Below are 7,326 nucleotides of genomic sequence, written 5' to 3'. Positions count from 1 at the left end.
GGCCAGCTGGGCCGAGGCCCAGCGAGGGGTGGGGCTTTTATTTTCCTTTTGTTGTTGTTTTCTCATTTTCTTTCTGTTTTATTTTAGTTGCACTATATTTTTGGTTTAGTAAAATATGAAAATAGCTCTAAAAATAGTGTGTCAAATTAATCCACTATTCTAAGAAGTTTTACCTCAGAATAAAAAAATAGTTAATATTTGGTAAAATATATTAGGAGTATAACTAATTGTTTTGATGCTGTTTTAATCACTTTAGGGTATTTAAATATTTTATAAAGATGTTGTTACTCCACCAATAATATCCATGATTTATTTGCCACATTAAGCACATTTTAGTTTTGACTTTTGAAAACTTTAATTGTTTGACTCGATTTTAAATTTGAATTCGAACCGTTTCTGAACCATCGCGAGATTAGTAACAGTAAACGAGGTGATGTGGCATCATTAGCATGGAATTATTGTAGCCTAATCATCCGGGCGTCACAATTCTCCTCCACTACAAGAAATCTCGTCCCGAGATTTAAGAGGGGGACTAACGGGAAAATTCAGGTTACGAAATTCTAACGGTTCTTCTCAGTCTTGGTTGCTCTTCTCGAAGAGGCCGGTCCAATATATTGATGTCTTTGTTTCTCTGCTTTAGGTCAACATGATGAAGTCGGCGTGCTTTCTTCAGGAACTCCATCGTACTTACGAATAGGTACGGGGCAGCTCTACAATGATAGGATGTTATAAGGGAAATTCATCTGGGGGTATCCCAAGAATGAACATATGAGTATCTCTCGAGTTGAACAAATGACACACATCGAGAGCAAAGTAAGACAGTGCGATAAGAAGTTTCAAGCGGATAGGCAATCGTTCATTGCCTGAAGCAGAGTGCGAAAGGGGTTCAGAGCAACGGGAATAAGTATTGTGTCCGATACCAGAATAGATCAACAGGTAAGTGGCCCGTGAATTACATACATAGTCAAGCACGAGGAATAACTCTGACAACAGGGTGTACAGGAGAGTCAGGTTTCGATCCTGTGGAACTGTGGGTTATGGGCCCACCATGTGGGTTAAAAGTAGGAAAGGCGGTGACGTCTTGCACAATCATGTAAGCAAGGCATGTCAGAGGAGAGTCTATGGGTCATGTCGGCAACAACATAGGTACCAAGGGCGAGGGACGAAGAGAACCATTTTTCTGCTCGTTGAAACGAGGCGGACCAATAGGCAAGGTTCCCGTCCATCGGTGGTTACCGGAATGTCATCAACAATAGTAACAAGGTCTTACCGACAGAGTTGTACATCGAGGCGTTTGCACAAGCAGTGGATTATTACTGCTTATATCATATAGATCATAGAAAAGGTTTAAACAAACCAATGGAAGGAAAATATGATCATCAGATTAAACAGAACAATGGAAAGGAAAATATGTTTAAACATATTTTTCAAGGGTATATCCTTCCCAAGGACAAGCAGAGCAAGATATCCATGACAGGATATAAAGTAGAAAACCATTTAGGTAAGGGGGAAGGAATCTCATGATATTACCCATACAACGGTGTTAGGATAAGTGATAAATAAAATTTAGCATCGTGCTTCAAATGTTCCTGTTGAAAATCGGAGTACCATTGACATGCTTCGAGATAGCATTGACATGGTCTTCAGGTGAAGATCAGACTTTGGAAACACGAAGGATCCATCAGGAATAACTTGTAGAATAAGTCTTACAATTTCCTCATGGAAGAATGGCTAAACTTGCTAAAAAGGATACTACAACAATAGGTCCTCCACCCAGGGGGGGTGCTAGGCATGACATCATGTTACCAGGTCATCAAAGGACCAACATCATAACTCTTGGAAAGTTGTCCCTACCATCATATCTGACCGAGATTCAGATCCGATTGGTGTCATGATACCTCAAGCTCACGATGCTTGAGGAGAAAAGGTGCGATACAAATTGACGAGATGACATCGAAGATTCTCGGGAGATGAACCATGGAAGCCAGTTCCGAAACAAGAGTTCATCGGTAAACCAATGAGAGGATGAGGAGGTGGCTGGTGGAATCAGCGACAATTCATCGAGATTAACAAAAGATGGATTTCCACAATTATGTGAACAAAGAGATAACATTTGTCAGATCAAATGGTATAATGATGTATGCTTGAGGAAAACATACACAATTAAACATTGGTTGAAAGGTGCACCCGAAATATGGGTTGGGTTGCACAACCAACGTCAGAATGGTGATTCAATAGTCAATAGCCTAAGAATGAACTTTCGACCATTAACTTCAAAAAAAATTTAGGGTTGCTAGAAGGAAAGAATCCAAACAACACCGTTCACTTGTTGGAATTAACACGGGGACCAAGAAATGAACGAAGATGGCAAGAAGCATTTTGTTATCAAGAATTCTTAAGAGGTGGTGAAATTCCCACCACATTCTTGACAAAAAGAGATGGTAATACTTCCGAGGTAAGGAAGATCAAATGCTGGGTAGCAAGGAACTCAAGGTACAACACCAAGCATGAACAAGCTTGTGTTGGTGGGAAGGCCATAAGGTGGTCGATGATAATACAATTCATCAAGGGCAAGGATGGTATTTCTCATCATGAATTCAATTGATATCATGGATGAGCTCAGAATGTTGATGATCACGACACCTTTGTCGCGAGAGTTCATGAAGATGTAATCGATCGGCGACGACATCAAGTCCAAGTAATGATGAAGTGAAAGGTTATTGGAACCAAGGGTACGACACAAACTCGAAACCAAGCTTGCTGTTCAAGGCGAAATGATATGACGATGAGGACCGACGTAAGGTTAGTTCATCGTCGAAAATTGTGCTCCGAGAAGAAGGACCGGGTAGCACAGTTAAAATCATCACGACAATGATATAGCCAAACAGGCTAGGAATGGCGTGATCGGGTACAAACTCGTACTTATAGAAGCTTACTGAAGAGTTGTTGAACCGTAGAGCGGACTCGGTTCAGTTATCGGCGTCTTTGAGTGTTCAATAACTCCGAGCCCATGAAAAATTGTAATCGGTGAGTATGTAGTACTTGATGAAGAACTCATAAGAAATTATGCAGTTCCAAGATAATCTCGAGATACCAGGTGGTAATACTCGACGACAGATCAAACTAGAAGTTGAACTGGGGTATTGCTCTATAGAAGACAAGTGCTTAAACTTGCACAGGACATGATATTTAAAGGAGAACATGGTCAGAACCATGATTGCAAAAAGGCCAGATCTCAGATATAAGATGAACTTATACCAAGGGAATAATTGATTTTAAAAGAAGCTTCGATGAGAAGATGTACATCGTGTCCATGGGCATGAACGCAAAGTTCAAGGTCGACTCCCACTTCTCCAATGCACAACCTTTCATTCACTTCTCGCCTCAATGAAGTTGTAGTTTTGAAATTTTATCTGGCAAAATACCAGAAGAGTACGACTCGTGAAAACTTTCGAGTTCACACCTATTAAGGAAGGCATAGGTTCAACCCATCGGGGCATCTTAGAATCATATACCAGAATCTTTAGAAGTAATTAACTCAAGCTCGAAGACAGAGCATGGTTAAGAAAGCAGAGGATACAATTTACCAAAGGCATTATGTATCAGAGGAAAGGCTCACAAGGTTATTGAATATGAAGGGCGTTGTCAGATAAAATCCAACAAAGGATCTGGTGGTCCACAAGGGATCTGACGTGAGCATCGGTACTCAACTAGAGGAAGAAGATTGCAAGGAGATCAGATTATAGAAACAACTGACTAACTCAATTGTCAAATGCAAAGGAATTATGATTTCCAAATCAAGGGATCAGAAGCAATGCTCTGAGTAGGGATGGATAAGTTGAATAGCCTTAGGGTACAATCAATGACAATTGGATTGGTCGAGAACCAATTCCAGTTAAAAGAATGGAAGCTCAGCCGGAAAGGTAATTTATAAGGATCAATGATGATTGCGTGTATTCGCAGAATATTGAGTCAACAGACTCAAAATGATAATGACAAGGAATGTCATTAAGACTATGAGACTTATGGGATTAACCATAATGCAAGCAAGCAAGAATTTCAAGAGCCAAAGGCTCCAGAGGATTTTCGGAAGATCGAATATTATTTTGAAGACTTTCGTGAAACACATGAACAACTGGGGATAAGCGGTTACTCGACAAGTGCGAGAATTATCCATAGGGGTATTCAGGTGACAAGGAATTGCAAGACAGTAGGCACAAGATATTCTCGGATCAATAGAGAGAATTTCGGGGTATCTTGTAATAACAAGATCAACTGAGAATAAAAGTAAGAACGTCAAGTGTATGTATTTATCCATAGGGATATTTCGATGGTAGGGAATTGCAAAGGCAACGGGCACAAAGTCTCAAAAGAGTTTCGGCGAGTAACTTCGAAATCTTCTGGTGTAGCCGGCGATCACCTAGACTGAAGGGGCTCTCCGGGAGAAAGTATTTTCGAGAACCTAAAGTCAGATTTTAGTAAAAATCGTTTAACCCGAATAGAAGAGATGTCAGAGTCCCAGAGCATAGGTCGAGGAATAAAAGATCCTACTACCACCCAATGGCGACGTGGGCCCGTAAGGCACACAGCCAAGTTAGTAAAAGTTCTGCAATGACTAGACTCAACTTCGGCCAAGGAGTTGGAAAGGGGGATTCCTACAGGCAGTCGGCTCTGATACCAACTTGTGACGCCCCCGATACAATCGTACACTAATCATGCACGCAAATGTGTACGATCAAGATCAGGGACTCACGGGAAGATATCACAACACAACTCTAAAACATAAATAAGTCATACAAGCAGCATAATACAAGCCAGGGGCCTCGAGGGCTCGAATACAGGTGCTCGATCATAGACGAGTCAGCGGAAGCAACAATATCTGAGTACAGACATAAGTTAAACAAGTTGCCTTAAGAAGGCTAGCACAAACTGGGATACAGATCGAAAGAGGCGCAGGCCTCCTGCCTGGGATCCTCCTAAACTACTCCAGGTCGTCGTCAGCGGGCAGCACGTAGTAGTAAGCACCTCCGGTGTAGTAGGGGTCGTCCTCGACGGTGGCGTCTGGATCCTGGACTCCAGCATCTGGTTGCGACAACCAGAAAGAAAGGAAAGGGGGAAAAAGGGGAGAGAAAGCAACCGTGAGTACTCATCCAAAGTACTCACAAGCAAGGAACTAAACTACATATGCATGGGTATATGTGTAAGGAGGCCATATCAATGGACTGAACTGCAGAATGCCAGAATAAGAGGGGGATAACTAGTCCTATCGAAGACTACGCTTCTCGCAGCCACCGTCTTGCATCAAGTAGAAGAGAGTAGATTGAAGTCCTCCAAGTAGCATCTCCAAGTAGCATCTCCAAATAGCATCTCATAGCATAATCCTACCCGGCTATCCTCCTCTCGTATCCCTAAGGGAGAGCGACCACCGGTTGTATCTGGCACTTGGAAGGGTGTGTTTTATTAAGTATCCGGTTCTAGTTGTCATAATGTCAAGGTACAACTCCAAGTCGTCCTGTTACCGAAGATCACGGCTATTCGAATAGATTAACTTCCCTGCAGGGGTGCACCAACTTACCCAGCACGCTTGATCCCATTTGGCCGGACACACTTTCCTGGGTCATGCCCGGCCGCGGAAGATCAACACGTCGCAGCCCCACCTAGGCACAACAGAGAGGCCAGCCCGCCGGTCTAAACCTAAGCGCACAGGGGTCTGGGCCCATCGCCCATAGCACACCTGCACGTTGCGAGGGCGGCCGAAAGCAGACCTAGCCTAGTGGCGTTCCAGTCCAATTCGGCGCGCGCCGCTCCGTCGCTGACGTCTGAAGTGCTTTGGCTGATACCACGACGTCGGGATACCCATAACTACTCCCACGTAGATGGTTAGTGCGTATAGGCTCGTAGCCAACTCAGATCAAATACCAAGATCTCGTTAAGCGTGTTAAGTATCCGCGAACGCTGAACAGGGCCAGGCCCACCTCTCTCCTAGGCGGTCTCAACCTGCCCTGTCGCTCCGCCACAAAGATCCACACAGAGGGCCGTCGGGACAAAGGTCCTTTCAGCCCCCAATCCGTGAATCACTCGCGGGTACTCTTCGAGCTGACCCGACTTTAGTCACCATATGTATAGTATGTATGTATGTATAGTATATAACCGTGATCACCTCCCAAGTGATCACGGCCCGATAGTATAGCAAGGCAGACTGACAAGAATGTAGGGCCAATGATGATAAACTAGCATCCTATACTAAGCATTTAGGATTGCAGGTAAGGTATCAACAGATGTAGCGACAATGTCAGGCTATGCATCAGAATAGGATTAACGAAAGCAGTAACATGCTACACTACTCTAATGCAAGCAGTATAGAGGAGAATAGGCGATATCTGGTGATCAAGGGGGGGGGGCTTGCCTGATTGCTCTGGCAAGAAGGAGGGGTCGTCAACTCCGTAGTCGAACTGGGCAGCAACAGCGTCAGTCTCGTAGTCTACCGGAGAGAAGAGGGGGAAGAAACAATGAATACAATGCAAACAAATGCATATCGATGCATGACATGACAAGTAACGATGCTAGGTGTGCCCAATCGCGGTAGTAGGTGATACCGACGAAGGGGGGAAACATCCGGGAAAGTATTCCCGGTGTTTCGCGTTTTCGGACAGATGAACCAGAGGGGAAAAGTTGCGAGTTCGATAGGTTAGGGGTGTGTGGCGGACGAACGGGCTGCGTATCCGGATTCGTCTCGTCGTTCTGAGCAACTTTCATGTAGAAAGTATTTTCATCCGAGTTACGGATTAAAATATATGATTTTCTAAAGATTATATTAATTTCTGGAATTTAATTAATTAATTATTTAATTCGAAAATGAATTTATGACGTCAGCATGACATCAGAGTGATGTCAGCAGGTCAACGTTGACCATTGACCTGGTCAACCTGACGTGTGGGTCCAGTGGGACCCACCTGTCATACTCTGTTTAGTTTAATTACAGATTAGTTAATTTAATTAGTGATTAGGTTAATCTAATCAGGATTAATTAACTTAATTAATTACTTAATTAATTAATTAATTAATATTTTTAATTATTTTAGTTGTTATTTATTTATTTAATATATTTATTTTTATTTTATTTTTTTATTATTATTATTTTTTAATTCCTTTTTTTCTTTTCCTTTTTTAAACGTTCTGGGTCGGGCCCCACGTGCCATAGGCACAGGGGCCATAGCGGGCAGGCGGGCGAGCGGGCGTCGGGCACAGGCGCAGCCCGTATGGGCGCTGCGGGCGCGACCGGCAAGGGCAACCCACCCGGGGCGCCGGCGACCACGGCAGAGCGCC

The sequence above is a fragment of the Triticum dicoccoides genome, chromosome 7B, assembly GCF_002162155.2.
Source record: "Triticum dicoccoides isolate Atlit2015 ecotype Zavitan chromosome 7B, WEW_v2.0, whole genome shotgun sequence".
Lineage (NCBI taxonomy): Eukaryota > Viridiplantae > Streptophyta > Magnoliopsida > Poales > Poaceae > Triticum > Triticum dicoccoides.
Note: the sequence above shows the minus strand (reverse complement) of the source record.